Source organism: Motacilla alba, chromosome 4 (assembly GCF_015832195.1).
Source record: "Motacilla alba alba isolate MOTALB_02 chromosome 4, Motacilla_alba_V1.0_pri, whole genome shotgun sequence".
Classification (NCBI taxonomy): domain Eukaryota; kingdom Metazoa; phylum Chordata; class Aves; order Passeriformes; family Motacillidae; genus Motacilla; species Motacilla alba.
Window position 1 is genome coordinate 2,565,925 of NC_052019.1, and position 20,872 is coordinate 2,586,796.

The 20,872-nt window shown below is 52.2% G+C and overlaps 1 protein-coding gene across 3 annotated transcripts in view; it reads left to right on the forward strand.

Annotated features, from left to right (window-relative positions):
• Positions 1-20,872, forward strand: part of LZTS3 (leucine zipper tumor suppressor family member 3) — a 48,183-nt gene that overhangs the window by 11,889 nt on the left and 15,422 nt on the right. Inside the window, exon 1 of one of the 3 annotated variants that reach the window (XM_038135698.1) lies at positions 14,596-14,756. The exons of 1 other annotated variant lie outside the window; for it this stretch is intronic. The gene's annotated coding sequence lies outside the window, so the exon portion shown is untranslated. Of the gene's footprint in view, positions 1-14,595; positions 14,757-20,872 lie in introns of those variants that run through there. One more of the 3 variants, XM_038135696.1, reaches the window with a different exon arrangement.

The window sequence follows — 20,872 nt, forward strand, 5'->3', positions numbered from 1 at the left end:
TGGTCATTCTGGGATTCTGTGATCAACCAGAGCTTTTATTCTTTATTTTAAGTCATTGCAAACACACAAGAAGCAGCTGGCTCCATCTGTGGGGTCCACGGGGATTTTGTGGTGTCTCTGATCAGCGGCAGCAGAGGGGAGAAGACTCTGGCTCACACCTGGCTGGGGTGGAGCTGGCCAGGGGATGGATATCCCAGTTTCCCACTGTGGAGGAGCTGTGCTGGTGGGGCTGTCACCCAGCAGCTCTGCGAGGGACAAGTGACACAAGTGGGGCTGAGCCAAGGGAGGAGCTGGCACGGGGCTCAGCAGGCAGAAACCGCAGCAGGAGAAGGAGAATTCGCTGCTTTCCCCCCCCTCCCCCGAAGGTCTGCAAGGTTGGACACAATGCAATTCCCTCCTCCCTCCCCTGCCCGCGGCAGCCACATCCCAGGAGGAATTCAATGCTGCCTCCCGGTCCATTCAAAACACTCCAGGGTCAAACCTTTATGAGGCAACAAAGAAAATAAACCCAAAGACAAAAAGCTATTCTGGAGGAGGGCAGGGGAAGGAAACAGCTCCCAAAATATCAGTGAGAACCTTTCCTTTAAGCCCAGCTGTGGGGTGGGGGTCTCTGCTCCGGTGGGACTGAGCAGGGGAGCTGTGAGCACATCCTTCTGCACCTTCCTCTAGGTGGGAGAGGGCCCCAGCGACCACAGTGCAGAGTTTTGGGAATGCTGGGTTAGGATCATGAGGGTCTGGGTGCTGGAGAGTGGACAGCTCTTGGTGGGGTATCTCCTGCAGGGAAAATGAGGTTGGCTGGCACCAAAGGACCCCTTCTCTGCCCCATTTCCTGTGGTCACCACTTCCCTGGTGGCTGTGAGGGTTCCTGGGGTCACCTGGTGGCTTTCAGAGGTTGTGTTCCTCCTGGCTGTGACCCCAGAGGCAGCTGGACAGACCCCTAGTACCCACACCTCCAGAATAATTTGGGATTTCTCCATTTCTGTTCTGTAGCTGGGAGCACTAGGTGAAGTTTTTTGAGAGGTGTTTGGAGTTGTTCCCATGTGGGGCAAAAGCTCTGGCACCCAGGAAGGGATGGGAGAGGACTGTGAGCTGCAGAAGGGAGTGGGAGTCAAACCAGACCACCCAAAATCATGTGGGGTGGGAATGGGCACACACAGGGTCTCACCTCCTGCTGGGCCCCTAATTCCAGAGGGGGAGGTTTCTGCAGGTATAGAAACCCCCCGTGGCAGGGCTGAGCCCCAAAAAGCACCCCAGGAGATGCCAGGAGAAGCAGGAGAGGGTGAGGATGCTCAGCTCCCTGTCTGTGCTGCCCTCTCCCGCCCCAGCACCCCTGCAGGAGGGCAGGGCTGTCCCTGCCAGGCTGACCAGGGGTCACTGTGGACACAAACAAGCTCTGTTTGGAGCAGAGCAGGGAAGGATGATTTCCCCACAGCCCCTGCTGTGACTCAGGGGTTTGTGGTCTGTGATGGGTGAGTCAATGGGAGCGGGAAAAGCCTGGCTATTTTTAGGACCACTGACATTTTGAGGGGGGGTTTAACCCCTTCTCCCTCTTCTCCCTGAGGCATCTCAGCAGTGCCTTGCTTGAAGAAGGAATAAAAGACCTTTCCCAAGGCAAACAGGTGCCAGCCTCAGGGGGTGGTGCTTCCTGGGATGAGGAGATGAGGGAAGCAGGATCACGGGGACCAGCAAGAGGCTGCCAAGAGCCACAGAGACAAAGCAAGAAGCCATGCACAGAGAGAATCCCAGAATTGTTCAGGCTGGAAAATCCCTCCAGGATAATCCAGCCCAACCATTAACCCAGCACTGCCAAGGCCACCACTGACCCATGTCCCCCAGTGCCACATCCACATTAAATCCCTCCAGGGATGGGGACTCCACCACTGCCCCAGGCAGCCTTTTCCAATGCTTGACCACCTTTTTAGGGTGGAAACTTTCCCAAATATCCAATTTGAACCTCCCCTGGCACAGCTTGAGGCCATTCCCTCTCATCCTGTCCCTTGTTCCCTGGCTGTCCCCTCCTCCAGAGCCACAGGGTCCCCCCTGAGCCTCCTTTTCTCCACGCTGAGCCCCTTCCCAGCTCCCTCAGCCCCTCCTGGTGCTCCAGACCCTTTCCCAGCTCTGTTCCCTTCCCTGGACTCTCTCCAGGCCCTCCAGATGTTTTTCCCAAGCTCTGCCTGTAACTTCCCTGAGCACCATGAGCACAGAGGTCTCTCTGCCCCAGGGTGATCCCCCTACTCTAAATGCACATGGATCAAGTTTTAAAGCTCCTCACCGAGTCATGAAGAGCTTTTCCAGAGTTTTCTTTCTCTTATGGCCATGTGGCACGATGGCCATGTCCCCTTAAAGCTCCTGGGACCTGCAAAAGTGACATCATGGGACTTCTGGGACAGCATTTCCTTTCCTTGTGTCCAGGAAAACCACATTTAGGGTGGCGTGGGATGTACCATGCTGTTGCTCCAGTCCTTACCAGGGAATTGGGGCCTTCAGCATCTCCTCATGGGATAAGCAGCCTCTTCCTTCCCACGGTCTGCCCAAAAAATCAGCCCCCATCTCCCCTTCCCCAGCATCCCACCTTCCTGCTGGAGATGAATTTCTTGTCCTACCATGCAGATTTAGCTGCTTTCATAACAGCTAATCCATCCTCAGCCTGGAAAACTCCCTGGTTTCTTTCAGTTTAGCAAAATATGAAGGTGTTTGGTGGTTTGTGTGGCTTGCATTTTGGGGGGGCTTGGTTTTTTGGGGTTTTTTTTTGTTGTTTATTTGAGGTTTTTTGTTTGTTTTGGTTTTTTGTTTGTTTGGGGTTTTGGGGGATTTGGGGTTGGTGGTTTTTTTTGTTTTGGTTTTTGGGTTTTTTTGTGTGGGGGGGGTTTGGTGGTTTTTGTTGTTGTTGTTGTTGTTGTTGGTTTTGTGGTTTTTTTGGGGGTTTTTTGGGGTCTTTTGTTGGGTTTTGTTTTTGTTTTTTGTGGAATCAGGAACACAAGCACCTCCAGATTACAACAATCTGAATCTTCACAGCACTTTCTGCACAGTCTGTTGCATTCCTGGGACACAGTGGGGGCACCTAATGTTTTAGGCATGAGAATCAATATGAATTTTTGGGCTCGATGATCTCAGAGGTCTTTCCCAACCTTAACAATTCTATCAGCAATGGTCAGGGATAGGTGGAAAAGGATCACTCTGACAGCCTGCTTTATATTTCCTCAATACACTCCCAAATCTGCCTCCTGTGCAATTTACAGCAGATCCTGATGGATTTCTGGTCCATGAACTTGCCAAGTTTCCCCTCAAACACTGAACATCAACTGCATCCCATGGCAGGGAGCTCTCCAGGCCACCAACCACTGCCTGAGGAAGGGGTTTCTTCCTTTTCTCCCTTATTTTTGCCTTCACCTGCTTTCTGATGTTTTGTTGGGGTTTTTTATGCTAAAAAAAATGAAAAAAGGATGCAGCTCCACATCTGTGTGTCATTTGGCCGTGTCTCTGCTCCTGTCTGAAACACTGCCCCAAAGCCACTGATGCTCCTGCAGAGCCCCCTGGGAATGTCTGAGCAATTTGTCAGCACTGATTCATTAAAAAAATAAAAAAAAAACAAACCCAAAACTACAGAGGAAAAAGGCTGGGAATCCTCCTGGTGTCTGCACAGGCAGATCCCGTGGCAGTCCCTGTCAGCAGCACAGGTGAGATGAACGGCCTGGGATTGCTCCCAGCTCAGAGAAATTAATGAGGATGCTGTGCTGGGGTGAGTTCTGTCCCAAATAGATGAAGTGCAAGCTTGGAACATGTGCCAAGCTCCTCTGGAGCTTGTTTCACAAGTGCTGCCCATTTTCCATGCATGCCTGAGGAATTCTGCTTCCCCCAGCTCAAGGCAGGGATGAGAGGAAAGCTGAGGAGTGCAGAGAGCAGGGGGTGCTGCAGCCTCCTCCTCTGGCAAATCCTTGCACAAAGCACCAGGAATCTTTGCCTGGGTTTAAGCCACAGGTTCTGGGCTGGCTCAGCATGGATGGACAGCCCCAGCTAGGAATTGCTGCTGTTTCCTTTGGGAACATCAAGTCACAGAATGGTGGAGCTTGGAAAGAACCTCTAAAGGTCTTCAAATCCAAGCATTAACCCAGCACAGAGTTCACAGGATTCACAGGATTCACAGAATGACCAGGTTGGAAGAGACCTTCAAGATCATTGAGTCCAACCCAGCCCCAACAGCTCAACTCAACCCTGGCACCCAGTGCCACATCCAGGCTTTGTTAAACACACCCAGGATGGTGACTCCACCACCTCCCCGGGCAGAAAATTCTAGAACTTCATCACTCTTTCTGTGAAAAACTTTTTCCTGATATCCAACCTATATTTCCCTTGGTGCAGCTTGAGGCTGTGTCCTCTGGCTCTGTCAGCGCTGCCTGGAGAAAGAGCCCAGCCCCAGCTGAGCACAGCCACCTTCCAGGAGCTGCAGAGAGTGATGAGGGCACCCCTGAGTCTCCTTTTCTCCAGGCTGAGCACCCCCAGCTCCCTCAGTGGTTCCTCACAGGGTTTGTGTTCCCAGCCCCTCACCAGCACCCCCATGTTCACCATGAAACCACCCAAACCATGCAGGAGCTCCTTTTCTCTCCTGCAAAACACTGGCAAAGCTGCTTTCCCTTTCTCCCTGCTCCCACATCCCCCTTCTCCACCCCTCTCCCTCCCAGGGCTGTGTCACTGGGGTGTCATTCCCCACTTTCTCCCTGGGACACTGCTGCTGAAGAGGGAAAATTCCCGAAGAGGTTTTAAGTGTTCTCCAGGAGCACTGGGAGGGAAGCAGTGAAAACGAGACATGGTTTTCCTGAGCAGGGTGAGGGCAGAAGGACAGAAGGACAGAAGGACAGAAGGGCAGAAGGGCAGAAGGGCAAGGCCAGCAGCTCTATGTCCCCGAAAGTGCAGCCACACAACACAACCCCACATTCTGGGGAGCCCCGTCAGTCCATGAGAGGCTCTGCAAAGCTCAGGTGAGCAGTGAAAGTCACAAAGGCTGTACCTAAAGGGGCTAAAAGAGAGCTGCGGAGGGACTTTGGATGTGGGGGAATGAGGGCAGGGTTAGACGGGATTTTGGGAATAAATTCTTCCCTGTGAGGCTGCTGAGGCCCTGGCACAGGGTGCCCGGAGAAGCTGTGGCTGTCACAACTCTGGAAGTGTCCGAGGCCAGGCTGGACAGGGCTTGGAGCAATCTGGGATTGTGGAAGGTGTCCCTGCCCATAGCAGGGGGTGGCACTGGATGAGTTTTAAGGTCCCTTCCAACCCAAACCATTCTGTGATTCAGTTGTGATGATGATCCTCAGGCTGACTGGGGCAATGGAGAAAGGTTTTATATCAATCACAGGGTGTTGGAGAAAAGCACAGGAGGGGCTGGAGATATCTCAGTAGACACATCATGGATTTTTTTTCCATGCTTGCTTTCTGACTCTGGGTTTTCCTCTCCTGGGAAGACCATTTCTGATCAGTGACACATCCTGGGATTGGTCGTGAACAGGAGCAAAATTGTCCTTTAGGGCAGGTGTCACCTCGTGTCCCCTGGGTTACTCATTCCTCACAGGGCAGCTCCCAGGTTTCATTAGGTCTGGCCCTAATGAGGGCTCTGCTCAGCTTGGAGTCCTCCTCTCTGCCCATCCTCCAGCTCTCTGCATCCTCTGAGTGGAAACAACACCAAACTGAGAAACAGGGAGGAGTTGTCAGCACCCCACCCCACGAGGCCAGCGCAGAGAGGATGTTTTCCCACGTGAGGATGGTTTATCCAAGCTGCACACACACGCTCTCACACTCACACGCTCTCACACACACAACACAACCGTTTTCTCACCAAGCCCTTGGGATTTTGGCACTCCCTCCCACTCTCCCGGTCGTGCGCAGCCCCAGTTCCCAGCTGAAGCCGTTGCTGGAGGAGATGTGGAGAAATCTCCTCACTGTTTAGTTTGCAGCAGAGCTGCTGGTGCTTTCTGGGGCTCCCAGGCTGGTTATGAGCAAACGGAAAACTGAAGGAAACCAAATCCATCCTCCCATCCATCCCTGCCCTTGCCGTGTCCCTCGTGCTGCCAGCTTGTCCCGTGGCCATCTCCAGCTCACATGAAAAGCCCTCCATCAAACCAAGAGCTTTGCAGCCTCTGCTTCCATTTCAAAGCCTCTTTTTCCTTTTGCTGAGGGTCTGGAGGGAAGGGAGAAGTGTTCAAAGCCCAAAGTTGGTTCTGAAGTCCAAAGCTGGGCGAGCAAAAGGGGTTTGTTTTATATGACAGAGCAGAGAGCCCAGGAACCTGCGAGGGCAACACCTCCCTGCAAATCAGGTCATTTATTTAGTGAGAGAAAAAACTGTTCAGAGCATCAGGGCAGAAATCAAAGAGCATTTGAAGGAGGAGGGAAAGCCAAGCTCTGGCTTTGCCATTGCTGCCTTCCTCCTGGAACCCCAGGGCCTGGCAGGCACCGAGGGAGACCAGGAAAATATTTCACTCTTTACACACCACTTCAAACCCTCAGAGCTGCCCTTTCCAGGGGGACTCAGGTCAGCTGCCACACTAAACTCCAAATACTTTCCTAGCTGGCAAATGCAAAAAACCTCCGAGTGCCTGTGCCTGGCTCTGAAGCCAATGTACACGGAATGATCAAGCCCCTGGCACACATCTTGCAGGAGCTAATTATAGAATTTGGAAGCCAATGTGATAATATTTTCTTTAGATGTGTGGTGCAGATGTAATTACTTCTCCGGAGATGCCAGCCGCAGATGACGCAGGATGCCCTTATGTAATCACCTTTATTATGCAGCTATGGAAATTTTCCCTCCCTGGCCCATCCCCTCAACTCCTTCTTTTTGTTCCTCACCCTAAACTCTCCTCAGAAGGTGATGGGTGAGGTCCACAGGCCAGATGGGAGCACAAGGGCAGCTCCAGTGAAACGCCATTCCTGGGTTTCCCCATCCATCATCCCTCTGTGAAGGAGCAGGAGGAGTTGATGGCTGTGCATTGGCAGGGCTGGGAAAAGACCCCCTTCCTGGAAGGAGGTCACCTTGGAGTCAGGTTTCCCCCATCCCTGGCATCTCCTGTGGCTTGGACCAGGAGCCAACTGCTCCATCCTCCTCCATCCCAAAAAACGGGCTGGGGATGCTGAGGAAGCAAGAAGACTGTAGAGGAAAGCTGGCTTGTCCCTGCAGGGTGAAGGCTTGGTGGGTCACAAACGCTTGAGTTGCTCCAAAGGTTGCTCCAGAATGCAGGAGGATCTCCCAGGTCGTCCACGAAGTCATTCCTGACAGGGCAAAATAATCACAGCATGATCACAGCCAAAACTGCTTCCAACACAAGAGGGATTTTTGCCGGTGAATCCTTTTTGAGGTTTTCCATTGTGCCTGTGGATCCTTTCTGAGGTTTTCTATTTTTGCCTGTGGATCCTTACCAAGATTTTCCATTCTGCCTGTGGATCTTTTCCTAGGTTTTCCATTCTGTCTGTGGATCCTTTTTGAGGTTTTCCATCTTGCCTGTGGATCCTTACCAAGATTTTCAATTTTGTCCCTTTTAAGTCTCTCTGTCCCCAGAGGCCACTGAGGTCCAAGCCATGGATATCTCCAGGACAGAGGTGTCCCCCACCACCAGTGCTGCTCAGGGGGGACACAATCCCCTGGCATGACCAGTAGAACCCTGCCTTGGCCCCAAATATTCAGGAAAAAGGGTTGGTAAGCAGCTTGGAGGCATCACCCTGTACAGGCAGCACATATTTTGGCTCTGTGCTCCCACCCTCTTCCATCCCTCTTCCTGGACAAACCTGGATCCTTCCTTGCTATTTTTAAGGATTAATATGTGATGCAGAGGGGTGATTCTGAGTTCTGGGACGTGCTGATGCCACCAAAGTTGCAAATCTGGGTTGTGAAGACTTTTCCTTCTTTTTTTCTCTTCATGGCATCCAAGCCAGGGCACGGATTGAGGAGGATGAGCCTGGAGATGAATCCCTCAGTGGGTGGGAAGCAGAGTTCAGAGAGCTGGGAAATGGGGGAATTGGTCACACAGCCTAAAGGAAAGGAATCCAGGGAGATGGTGGCTGGAGCAGAACTGGAGGCAAAATCATGGTTCACCCACTGGGAAAACTGGTTTCCAGTCATGGGTCAGTGCCAGGGCCTGCAAAGGAATGTGTCCTCAGGGCAGGGAATGCCCACATTCCTCTGAGGACAAAGAGCCACGGGAGGCAGGACCTGGGGGATGTGTTTGTGGCACTCAGGTCATTCATTAACTGCAAATTCCAAATTCCCAGGAGTCCAGGGCCATCAGGTGGTCATGGATTCAGATGGCATTTCAGCCAAATCCCTCCTTGTGCTCCATGGACTGTGACAGCTGGGTCCTTGTGGCCTGGAAAGGGACTGTGTCAACCTTGTGTCCTACCCAGAGAGGCCTGGGAGCCACCACAGGCGTGCTCCAGGCTTCCTGCTCAGTGTTCCACTGCCCCTCCAGAAGATCTTCCCCAAGACTTGAGGATTCTCACGCTTCTGCTTCTGCTGAGGCCACTCAGCCACCAATTCTTCCCCAGAGCAGAGGCTGGCCACAATGGAGATGATGGAGATAGAGATGGAAATAGATGGAGATGGAAATAGATGGAGATGGAGATTGGAGATTGAGATGGGGATAGATGGAGACAGAGATGGAGATGGAGATGGGGATAGATGGAGACGGAGATGGAGATGGAGATGGAGATGGAGATGGAGATGGAGATGGAGATGGAGATGGATGGGACAACGTGAGCACACACAACTTCATCCTGAGCCTGATGTTCCTCCATGGAAAACACCTCCCACCCTGAGCCAAGGGGGCTGGGACAAATCCCTAATTCCTGACATGGACAGAAAGGGCACTTCCAAGCAGGATCCTTGAACACCTGGTGATTTCAGTGTTAATCTGACCCTCCTGGCTGCAAGCTGCTTTGCTCCAGTTTATTTTTGCTAGGCCTGGCCTGGTGTTTTGGGACTGTGAATGGGAGATTTGTTTCTTTCATTCTGGATAATCACTCAGGGATGAATGAATGGCAGACAGAATGAATCACCAGGTTGGAAGAGACCTTCAAGATCATCGAGTCCAACCCAGCCCCAACAGCTCAACTCAACCCTGGCACCCAGTGCCACATCCAGGCTTTTTTTGAACACATCCAGGGATGGTGACACCTCCCTGGGCAGACCATTCCAATATTTTATCACTCTTTCTGTGAAAAACTTCTTCCTAATATCCAACCTGATGCATCAGGAATGGTTTTAAACTAAAAGATGAGAGATTTAGACTAAATATTAGGAAGGAATTGTTCGTGTGAGGGTGGTGAGCCCTGGCACAGGATGCCCAGAGAAGCTGTGGCTGCCCCTGGATCCCTGGAAGTGCCCAAGGCCAGGTTGGATGGGGCTTGGAGCGCCCTGGGATAGTGGAAGGTGTCTCTGCCCATGGCAGAGGGTTGGAACTGGATGATCTTTAAGGTCTCTTTCAATCCAAACCATTCCATGACTCCATAGTTCCACAACTCTCTGGCCTAGACATTATTTGGGAAACCTGAGAATTCACATCCTCCCTGCAGGCAGCTCAGACCTGACCCAAACCCCGTGGCCAGGACACCCAGCACCTGCTCTGGGCTTTCAGCACCCACAGGTGGAGAGGCAGGAGCCTCTCCTGATTTATGGGAAGAGCTGGCCCATGCACCAGGCTGGGGCTTGCCAGCACTGCGAGGCTTTGTCTGCTCTGTGCTGCTACAGGAGGAGACAGCTTATACCAGCAGGGATGTTTTTTTTTTTCCAGAATAGGAAACCATCCCTCTGGATGACATAAACCAGAGTCTTTTGGCTTGCTCGTGCTGGCTCAAGCTGAGCAGGCAGATGTCATGGATTGGAGATGGAAAGTGTCCCCCACTGCAGCAGCTGGCATCAACCCAGCTTTTTGGGGTCGACCCAGCCTCAGGACCCCCTGTGGCAGCTTGGAGAAGGTGCTCTCCCATCCCCAGCTCTGTGTGGGCATGAGGAGGTCTCACACAGGTTCAAATTATTCCACTTAATGAGCAGGAAAAGCCTCTCCCAGCATTTTAACTTCCAGAGCAGTGGGATGTCCCTGTGCTGGTGAACCTCCAGGCGCAGAGAAGGTTTGTTTGATCATAACCAGCTTCTCCTTGCACAAACAAACTCTGGGTGCCATCCTGCCGTTTCTTCCGGGAGCTCAGCCACAGAGCATGCTCAGGCTGTGCAGGCTGCTGGGGATTTTATCAGCATTCCCAGCAGAAAGGTTGGATTTCCTGGCATGGTGTAGTCATGCTCCCCTACCAGCCCCATCCTGCACGTTTGGCTGTGGTCCCTGCGATCACTCACAACAAACCAGGCGAGGCAGAATCTCTCCACAAACACAGGGAAGCCCTTGGATGTTCCACACCCATTGACCGTCCCAGAAAACAGGAGATTTCCTCTGAAAACAGGGCTGGGAATCTCTGCTTTAGCAACAGAGAGGGGGGAAGAGCTTCCAGCAGAGCCTGGCAAGGAGGTACTGCAGGAATTCTGGTTTCAGTGCCCAGCCTGAGGGGTGTCAGGCACTCACAGGCACAGTCAGTTCACAGCTGAGGTCTGAGCTGGGTTTAGGTTGTTGTGGTGCTGGTTGGGAAGCTCTGGGGGCCTCCAGCACAAATTCAGAACTGTCTCCATCACCAGACCTTGACATTGCCCAGCCAAGGCACTGAGACATCCTGGGATGGAGATGCCACTTCATCCATGGTCTCAAAGTGTGTCCTACAGCCAGAGTACCCTTATTTAGGGTTTTTTTTCTGCTCACCAAAGCTTTGAAAATTATCTTCTCTCTAAATAAAGAAGTGAAGAGAGAAGGGAGGCTCTTGCTCACATTGGGATGTCTTGTACAGAAAAGCTGCTCCCCAGAGGCTTCCAGGAAGTAATGCCAGTGCAGGGAGCTCCCCAGAGGCTTCCAGGAAGAAAGCCCAGTGCAGGGAGCTCCCCAGAGGTTTCCAGGAAGAAATCCCAGTGCAGGGAGCCTCTGTCTCTGCTCCCGTTCCCATCTCCACCCCTGCCTTGCCCATGCCTGAGCACATCAAGGCTTTCTACCCCTGTTCCCTGGGGAATGGCCCATCCATGCTCCTTCAGACCTCACTGCAGCTGATGTTTTCCTCCTTCTCTGATCACTGCAAAGAACACTGAACCACTCCAAGGACCTCAGAGAGCTTGTGGACCTTGAAATGGAACAGCTCCAAGGGAATGGGAATCACCCAGCCAGGGGGCTGCCAGGAAAAGAGAAAAGAAAACAGAAGGACATGGGGACAAAGAGTTTGGATTTTGGAAGAGTAAATTTTTCCTTTCTTCAAGAGGGAGAAGGCCTTGGGTGGATGTTCAAAGCTCAGCCCTAGACAGAGCAAGGCCATTGTGGCTGGGTAGGGAAGGTTTTTTTAGGTGGGTAAACCCAACCCTGTAGTTGCAGGCTGGAGGTCACCTCAGCTGGTTGGGTCTGGGTGACACAGTTTGACCATGGCCACCCAAAAAGGGCAGAGCAGAGAAGGATAAACCCCACAAAGGGCTGAGACCAAGTCCTGGTGGCTGTGTCCCATGGGGACAGGGAAACACGGTGGCCTGGGTGCAGCTGGCTGTGCAGGAGCCCTGCCACCAAGGGGTGCTGGGTGAGAGCTGGGGGCCTCTGTTGGCTCTCAGAGGTGATGGAGGGGCTCTGCTGGAGGTGGGCAGAGAGGTTCCTGGCTCAGCCACCTGAGCCCTGGGTTAGAAACAGGAGCTGGGGTTCAAAAGTTTACACCCCACCTGAGAGCGCCAGGAGCATGGGTTATCCTGGGTGTTCCAGCCTTCTCCAAAGTCTCTCCTCTCATGATTTATTCATCTGTGGGGAGTGCTAAGACATAACTCAGCTCCCGAAGGGACCATGAGCACATCCCCCTGCAGCTGCAGTGTCAGGAAACTGCCTGTCTCTCTCCTGTGAGACCTGGAACTGCTGCTGGGCAGCCACAGGCTCCTGTGCTGGGGCAGCTTCCCCAAATCCCACTGCTGGGAAGGGTCCACATCCCAGCAGAGCTCCTCAGCCACCTCTGGTCATTGCCAGAGCAGGGAAGGAAAGGGCTCTCTGTCTGTGTGGCTACTTCCAAGCTGCACACACATCCCCTAACCAACCTCTTTGTCAGAATTCTCCGCTTCTGGAGCTGAGGGGCAAAATCGCGAGCTTGAATCTCCACAGGAAGGCATTTTGGTATAATTTACACCTTCCCTGTGCACCCCAGCAGTGCACTTTGCCCTGGTTTAAATGCACATTAACCCAAATTTGATTCTTTTGGCATTATTGCTGTTTTCCTGCTCTCTCTGTTATTTGCCCACCAACACCAGCCCCGTTTGCGAGGCCCCGAGCGGCGACTCCTTTGATCCCCAGACATCCTGCCAACAGAAAATTCGCTTGAGCAAATGCGTTTCAATAAGTGGTAGCTTTGTGTGGCTTTATTTCCCTCCCTCCACGACTGCAAATAATCCAGAGAAAGTGCTGAGGCTGGATGGCCCTGATGGGAAGCCTGATTGCTCTCCTGCCGCTGGGAAAGTGGCAAAAGGAGCTCTGGGCCGTCCTGTGCCACCAGGGCTCTGCTCTGAATGATGGAAAGGAAAGAGGACAGCATCCACATCCAGCTTTTGGCCAGGTGGATGGAGCTTGGGGCAGCCTGGGATTGTGGAAGGTGTCCCTGAGCACGGCAGGGGTTGGAATGAGATGGGAATCAAGGTCCCTTCCAAACCAAACCGTTCTGTGGATGCATCATCCCATTCATCCCCTCTGTCCAATTCTCTGCCCTTCTTTCAGAGCTCTTCAGAGCCTTTCATTTCTGCCACACAGCTGGGAAGCATCCCCAGAAGGATGGGAGAGTTGAGAAAGGTCCCCTGATAGATAGATCCCAAAATTAGTACTTGAGTGAAAATGAGGTGCTTTGAGCAATCCCCACTTGAAAAAAAGCCCAATTTGTCAGATCCCAAAATTCCATTTGAAAAAAGCCCAGCCCCAAATCTCTGTTTGTATCCAAACAAGCCCGCCAGACCCTAAAATCCCCTTTTGAAAAACAAACAAACAAACAAAAAATAAAATAGGCAGTCCGACCTCAAATCCCTATTTGAGGAAAACCCAGCTGCCAGACCCCAAAACCCCCCTTTAGCCAAAATAAGTTACCTTATCCTAAAATCTTGATTTTATCAAAACCAAGCCATCAGACCCCAAAATTCCCTATTTGTAAAATAACCCAAACCCCAGCTGTCTGATCCTAAAATCCCTGTTTGAGCAAATTGAATCTCAAATTCCTCATTTGAGAAAAAACAAGTTCTGAGAGCCTGAAATTCCCTATTTGAGGAAAAAAAATAAAGTATAAAAACAAAAGAACCCAACAGTCAGATCCCAAAATTCCAGTTAAGCAAAACAAGCTGTCAGACCCTCAAAACTTTCTTTGTGCAAAACCAAGCTGTCAGACCCCAAAATTCCCATTTGAAGAAAAACACACAGTCTGACCTCAAATTTCCTGTTTGAGATAAAACAATCCTCTGAACCCCAAATCCCTATTTGAGCAAACCCCAAAACCTCTCAAACCCACAAACCCCTATTTGAGCACAACCCAAAACCTTCCAAATCAACAAATCCCTATTTCAGCAAACCCCAAAACCTCCCAAATCCACAAATCCCTATCTGAGCAACCCCAAAACCTCCCAAATCCACAAATCCCTATTTGAGCAAACCCCAAAAACTCTCAAATCCACAAATCCCTATTTGAGCAACCCCCAAAACCTTCCAAAGCCACAAACCCCTATTTGAAGAAACCCCAAAACCTTCTAAACCCACATATCCCTATTTCAGCAAACCCTAAAAACCTCCCAAATCCCCAAATCCCTATTTGAGCAAACCCCAAAAACTCTCAAATCCACAAATCCCTATCTGAGCAACCCCAAACCTCCCAAATCCACAAATCCCTATCTGAGCAACCCCAAAACCTCCCAAATCCACAAATCCCTATCTGAGCAACCCCAAAACCTCCCAAATCCACAAATCCCTATCTGAGCAACCCCAAAACCTCCCAAATCCACAAATCCCTATCTGAGCAACCCCAAAACCTCCCAAATCCACAAATCCCTATCTGAGCAACCCCAAAACCTCCCAAATCCCCAAATCCCTATTTGAACAAACCCCAAAACCTCCCAAATCCACAAATCCCCATTTGAGCGAACCCCCAAACCTCCCAAATCAAGAGATCCCTGTTTGAAGAAACCCCCAAACCTTCTAAATCGACGTATTTCTATTTATACAGAAAAGAAACCATCAGACCCCCAAAATCCCCATCTGAAAACAGGAAAAGCCAAACTCCGAATCCTTCTTTCGGAAAACCCGGCGCGTGACTCCAAAACTCCCCATTTCTGCTAAAACAAACCATCATTCCCAAATTCCCCTCGGGGGAAAGACGGAGCCATCGTCTCCGCGATTCCAGGACTCGATGATCTTAAAGGTCTCTTCCAACCTAGAAATTCTGGGATCCTGCGATCCCTTTCCCCAAAGCCCTGCCGGAGGTGAGCGCAAAGAGTTAAAGCTCCTGCGGGCTCCGTGGCCAATCCCACCGAGCGAAGGGCAGCCCTCGGCCCCAGCCCAGCAGCAGGTTGCTCTCCTCAGGTATTATTTTGGACTTTTTTTTTTTCTTTTTCCCCCGGGATACCACGCAGGGGAAACGATGAATTCCGCGGTCGGCGGAGGATGGGGAGCTGCGGGATGCACCCCTGGGCTGCGCAGGTAAATCCCGGCGGGTGCCGCATTTTTTGGGGGATTTTTCCTTTCCTCTCCTTCCCCCTCTGCTCTGGCTGGGTGTCTTTGTTTGGGGCCGGGCAGGGAGGGAAGGGTTTGCGGTGGATTAGAGCAGGGCTGAGCTGGTGGGACGCTTTGCAGGTGATTTTTCTGGGGGGCACACCGGGTGATACAGGAGCCTCTTTGAGCCAGGTCTCATAAGCTCTTGGAGGTCTATTTCACACTTAAGATAGCTCAGCTACCTTTGGAGGCATAAAATCAGCTTCTGTTGCAGTGTTGGGAACAAAAAGGTTTCATGAAAGACAAAATAACAAACAGAGAAAAACCTTGCTCTCGGTAAAACACCTCACAAAAGCGATTAGTTTCTTTGTTCACTTCTTTTTCTAGTGAGTTGAGCAGGCGGGACTTTTTGGTTCCTGTCCAATTAGCTATCCTTAAGTTTGAGGTGAACTTTCTTCGGCCTACGAGATGCCTTTTTCACCTAATCGATGAGAAAAACTTCTAAGCTTCTTTCCTTTTTAAAGAGACAAAAAAAAAAATTAGTTTTGTCACTCCGTCAACAAAACCCACATTCCTATAAGCGGGGTCAGAGATGGGGTGTGCGGGGAAATCTGCGATTTTCCTCTCCATAAACCCCCCCTGGATGCAGCTGGGATCCCCCCCAGCACGCAGACCTTGCACCCCGGTGGATTTTAGGGCTTTAGCAGCGCTAATTCAGCGCCGGGGACAAGGCAGCCAGCACGGGGGGCTTGCTCCGAGCGTGGTGTCCGGGGAGGAGCGAGCGCTTCCCGGGCTGGCTCCGCGCCCAAGAAATTCCTGGGGCCGAGTTAATGATAAATCCCGGCCGGGCTGGTGGCGTGGGCGGCAGCCGGTGCAGGGTCCCCACTTTGTCCTTCCGGCGGGGACAGAGGTTTGGGGATGGCAGAGCCAGGCAGGGCTGGTGGGGATGGCTCTGGAGCCGCTCCGGGGGTGATGGCTCATCCCAAAGGGCAGGATTGCGTCCTCCCCCCTGCCGCATCCTGTCCGCAGAGGGGGCTGGTGGCAAAAAGGGGGGGTCCTCCTGGCATTTGGGACTGTGGAGCTGGGCTGGAGCTGGGGATCACATTGGGATCCCTGAGATTTGGGGTGTGGGGATGTGTGAGGATGCTCAGGAAGGTGCTGGGGTGCGTAGCTCTGTGCTGGGACAGCTTCAGTGGTCACCAGGAGCTTCCCCATAATCTCTGTGCTGGGGAGTCCCACGGGCTCAGGGGGCATCACCTCACCTGCAGCCACCTTTCCAAAGGATCTTCAGTGTATCAGGGCAGGGCTGAGCTGGTGGGACCCCTTCCAGTTGTTTTTAGGGATTAAAAGTACCTGCTGGGATGTTTTTGCACCAGGGGGTCAGAGCAGAGATGGGGTGCACGAAGATGGATTGTTCAGGGTGGGGAAATCTCACCCTGGATCCCACTGGCAGCCTCTTAACAAGGGGAAACTGAGGCACACAGGGCTGGGATGACCCCCAGCAGTCCAGCCCATGGTATGGGGCATCCCAGACCCTCAGGGCTGCAGCCAGCGCTGAGGCTGCTCCATCAAACCCCTTGTCCTGTCCTGAGGGAATCCAGGGAGTTTTCCCTGTGCCACCAAAGCTGGTGCTTTTCTGGGCAGAGGTTGCCATCAGGACCTCACTGGGGACAATGACACAGCTGGCCCTGAGTATCTTCTGGGAGCAGTGACAAGGGTGACAGATGAGACTGTGGATGAGCACTTCCTGAGGGACACATAGGATTTGGGATGGCACTTTGGGCTGAGCTTGAAACCATCCTGTCCTGCTGCCCCTTGGGATGATGGGGACACATAAGGCAGGTCCTGGAAAATCCTTCCTATCTCAGGTGCACCCTGGAGGATGCCAGCCTGGATCCAAACCCAGGGCTCTGAGAGCAGATGGGGAAAAGGAGGAAAAATCCCCCTGAGGATGAGGACTTTGGCCAGGGGAATGCTGGTGGATTTCCAGTGTGGCTTGTAAAAACTCTATGGGAGGATAATTCCTGGTGGAAAGGACGCCAGGAGCTCTCCAGGCCATCCTGCTGCTGGTGAACCCCGCCTGATCCATTCAGGGTTTGAAAACCTCCAAGGATGAGGCAAAAAATCCTCCCTGGGACTGTAGAAATGTACCTTGTCCCACCTGCACGTCACCTGCTGAGGTTTCTCTGGGGCTTTGCCCACCTTGCTGCAGCCTCCAGAATAATTTTGATTTCTTCCCTTACAAGCTCAAGACTGGCTTGGTCTGCCAGGTGCTTGGCTTTTAATTCCACTCTGCCTGCTTTTTCAGATCCAAAAAATGCTGTGGATTAAAACTGGGATAAAACACCCAGAGATGAGGGGCTGGGATGGAGGAGGTGGGCTTGGGGCAGGTGGAACAGCTTGCTCGGATGAATAATAGCCGTGCCCAGATTGATTTACTGATTATTTTACTGTCAGAAAGAGGTTTCCAGGAAGCTGTGGCAGGGTGTCCATTCCAGGAACACCCTCAGGGAGCTGAGAGGGAAGGAGGGACAAGCAGGAGGGCACAGAGCCAAGGCAGTGCACTCCACAGTGCAGATTGTGGCTGTGCTTTGCCACGATTCCCCCTCCTGCCACCTCCTGGGGGATGGGGACAGGGTGGCAGTGGACTGTGTCCCTTAAACACAGCGAGCAACTGAGGGAGGAAAACTGATAGCAGAGTGGCAGGACTGGCCAGGGAAGGTGGAGCAGGCTGCTCTGTTCAGGCTTTGTCGGGAACAATGGGGCCTTTATTGGGGAAGAGAGGTGGCGAGGCTGGCAGGGACAGTTTGGTACTCAGAGAGCTCCTTGGCCAGCTGGGGGACAGGGCGCTGGCCTGTGGGATGGGACAGTTTGGTAGCCAGAGTCCCCCTAGCCAGCTGTGGGGGCAGGGAACTGGGACACGGGGTGGGACAGGTTGGTACACACTGGCCAGCTGGGGGGGTGGGGAAATGGGAAATAATGGGAAATAATGGGAAATAATGGGAAATGGAGAATGGGAAATAATGGGAAATGGAGAATGGGAAATGGGAATGGAAATGGAGAATGGGAAATGGGAATGGAAATGGAGAATGGGAAATAAGGGGAAATGGAAATGGGAAAATAATGGGAAATGGAGAATGCAAAATAATGGGAAATGGAGAATGGGAATGGAAATGGGAAATAAATAATGGGAAATGGGAAATAAATAATGGGAAATGGAAATGGTAAATAGTGGGAAATGGGAATTCAAATGGGAAATAATGGGAAATGGGAATTGGAAATGTGAAATAATGGGAAATGGAAACAGGAAATGGAAACGGGATGGAACAGGTTTGTAACCAATGCATCCCTTGGCCAACTGGGGGGGTAGGGAAATGGGCTGGGACATTCTGGTAGCCATCATGTCCTTTGGTCAGAAAGTGAAACAAGGAACAGGGATATAGGATGGGACAGCTTGGTACCCAGAATGTCCCTTGAGCATAGCTGGAGGAAACTGGGACACGGCAGATGGGACAAGGGACAGGCCAGTTTGGTACCAAACATCCCCTGGTGGATGCTGCCATGACTCCCCTTGCCCTGGGTCTGGATTCATGGCCACCCTCCCAAACCCTTTGGCATCAGGAATTGCAGTGAGTGGTTTAAGAGCCAGCTGGTTCTGAGGGCCCTGGGGACCCTCACAGCTGAGAGTGAGGAGCATCCCATGCTGGGGACATCCTGAATCAAGTGCTGCCACCCACCCCAGAGCAGAGGAGCTTTGGGGATGCAGGAATCTGTCATCCTGCCGGGCTGTCCCTTGGCAGCTCAACCAGAGCTTCCCCCAGAAGCCGCCTGGGTCTTTTCATCTCATCTCTTTTGTTTCAGGCTCATTATGTAAATAGCTGATGCAGCCCCCATAACGAGAAAGTAGTTTCCCAGAATACAAAAGGCTGTAATTATCTCATTAGCAGGCGGAAATGAAAAGGAAATGTTTCTAAGCCGGCTCACTTTTATTTCCCACAGCAGCCCGAGGAAGAGCAGCCCCCAAAAGCCCCCAAAACCAGACCTGCCTGCCCCTAATCCTGCCACCCCCTCTCTTCTGGAGAGAAAAGCAAAGTGTGATCCTCGTGTCTCAGATATGGGATATGGGTCAGTCTGGTACCCAATCATGTCCTTTGGTCAGCAAGTGGAGCAAGAAACACGGATATGGGATATGGGATATGGGATGGGACAGTCTGGTACCCATCATGTCCTTTGGTGAGCAAGTGGAGCAAGGAACAGGGATATGGGATATGGGATTGTACTGGGAGGGCTGAGGGCTTTGAGCTGGGCCCAGTTATCCAGAAGATGCAGCAGCTCCCTGTGCAGACCCCTCAGTGCTCTCAGGTGCTGGGACAGGGGTAGCTGGAAAGTGGGAGGGTCACAGAGGGACAGGGTGGTGCCCACATTCCCAAATTGGATGTTCCTAGGCAGGACTACCATGCTGGCCAGTCCAAGTCCAGCCTCCCTGCTCCAGCAGGGTGCCTTAGGGCCCGTTACTCAGGATTGTGTCCAAAAGTAAATCCAATCATAAATCCTTTGCACAGAAGGATGGAAAATGTGCAGATACACAGCAGCCCCACAGCCCAAGAGGTGTCTGAGGGTGGCTGCAAGAATATGACACTACTTGACCCTCCAGCTGCCTTCCTGAGTTTGCCTTTTAGCTCTGAATGGGGAGAAAAACACCTGCAGTGCAAGGATAAATGGGAAAAGAGAGGTCTGTGACCTGGGGAAGGAGCAGGAGTTGTTCTTCTGAGTTCATTTGGCTTTTGGTTGTGGAAATTGCTTGTGGTTGAAAAGCTGGAGATCTGCATGTTTTTGCAGACAGGTTCAAGTGTGTTCCTGCTGTATTCCAATGGCAGAGGAAAACCTGGCAGCCACCAAGCCAGAATGGGGGGAAAGGAGTAGGAGGAGGTGCAGAAAAGAGCCACAAGAGTTCCTTGAGGGCTGGAAAAAAATGCCTGTAAGAGACAAGAAAGGCTCATTCTGTTCCCCTCTTCAGACTGGGTAACTTGAGAAGGGTGTAGGAGAACAGGAGGTGCTGGGGCTGTGGAGCCAGGTGGGAGGGGAGCTGTGGTGCCCCTGCCTCCTCAATCAATCCCAGTGGAGGAGCTCTCAGCCAGGTTTGGGACAGCACGGCCCTAAGGAGGTGTGAAGTGATGGCCTGTGACACACAGGAGGCAGAGCAGCAGCTGAGGGGCCTTTTTGGAGGACGTGATGGACAAGGAAAGGTGAGGGAGAGGAAGAGGGATGTGACTGAAACCTGCACCTGAAACTAAGAGGACAAGAGGGAACAGCCTCTAAACTGGAGAGGTTTAGACTGGATATTAGGGAAAATTTCTTCATGGAAAGGATTGTCCAGCCCTGGCACAGCTGCCCAGGGCACTGGTGGAGTCCCCATCCCTGGAGAGATTTAAAAGCCATGTGGATGTGGCACTTGGGGACGTGATTCTGTGGTGGCCTTGGCAGTGCTGTGGGAACAGTTGGACCCCACAGTGTTAGAGGGTTTTTCTAACCTGAATAATTCTGTGATTCTATGATTCTACAAGTGCAAGTCTTGGGTTTCAGTGGTGTTTTGCCCCAGGGCTTGTTCACCCCTCACTGGCCACAGGTGGCTTTGCTCCCTACAGGGTCTGTGTCTTCACTGCCGACCCATTCCTGTCCCTCCCTTCCCACTCCACGGCTCTTCCTGGATGAAGCTGAAATTATCACAGCCATTCTTTTTCCACCCTTTCCAACCTGCTCCACCACCCCAGGCCATGTTGACTTTTTCTCCTCCAACCAAACCAACTTCTCGGCAGCGCTGCCAACAAACCAGCAGAGCCAACCTGAGCTGTAAACACAGGGCAGGTGTAGGCCCCGGGCCTACAAAAACAACAGGGCAGAGCAGGGTTTATGGTGCCACTAATTGCTCTCTCGTTAAAGCCGATGCAAACAAACCTGACTAATGAAGGTCAGGGGCACACCTGTAACCACACTTGGCAGGAGGGGGAATTTTTGACCTTCAGGTGCCTTTGTTGCCTGTGCTGCCAGCACCACACGGCTGGGATGGGCACGTGTGCCAAGCCCTGCCTTGCTCCGGGGCTCTT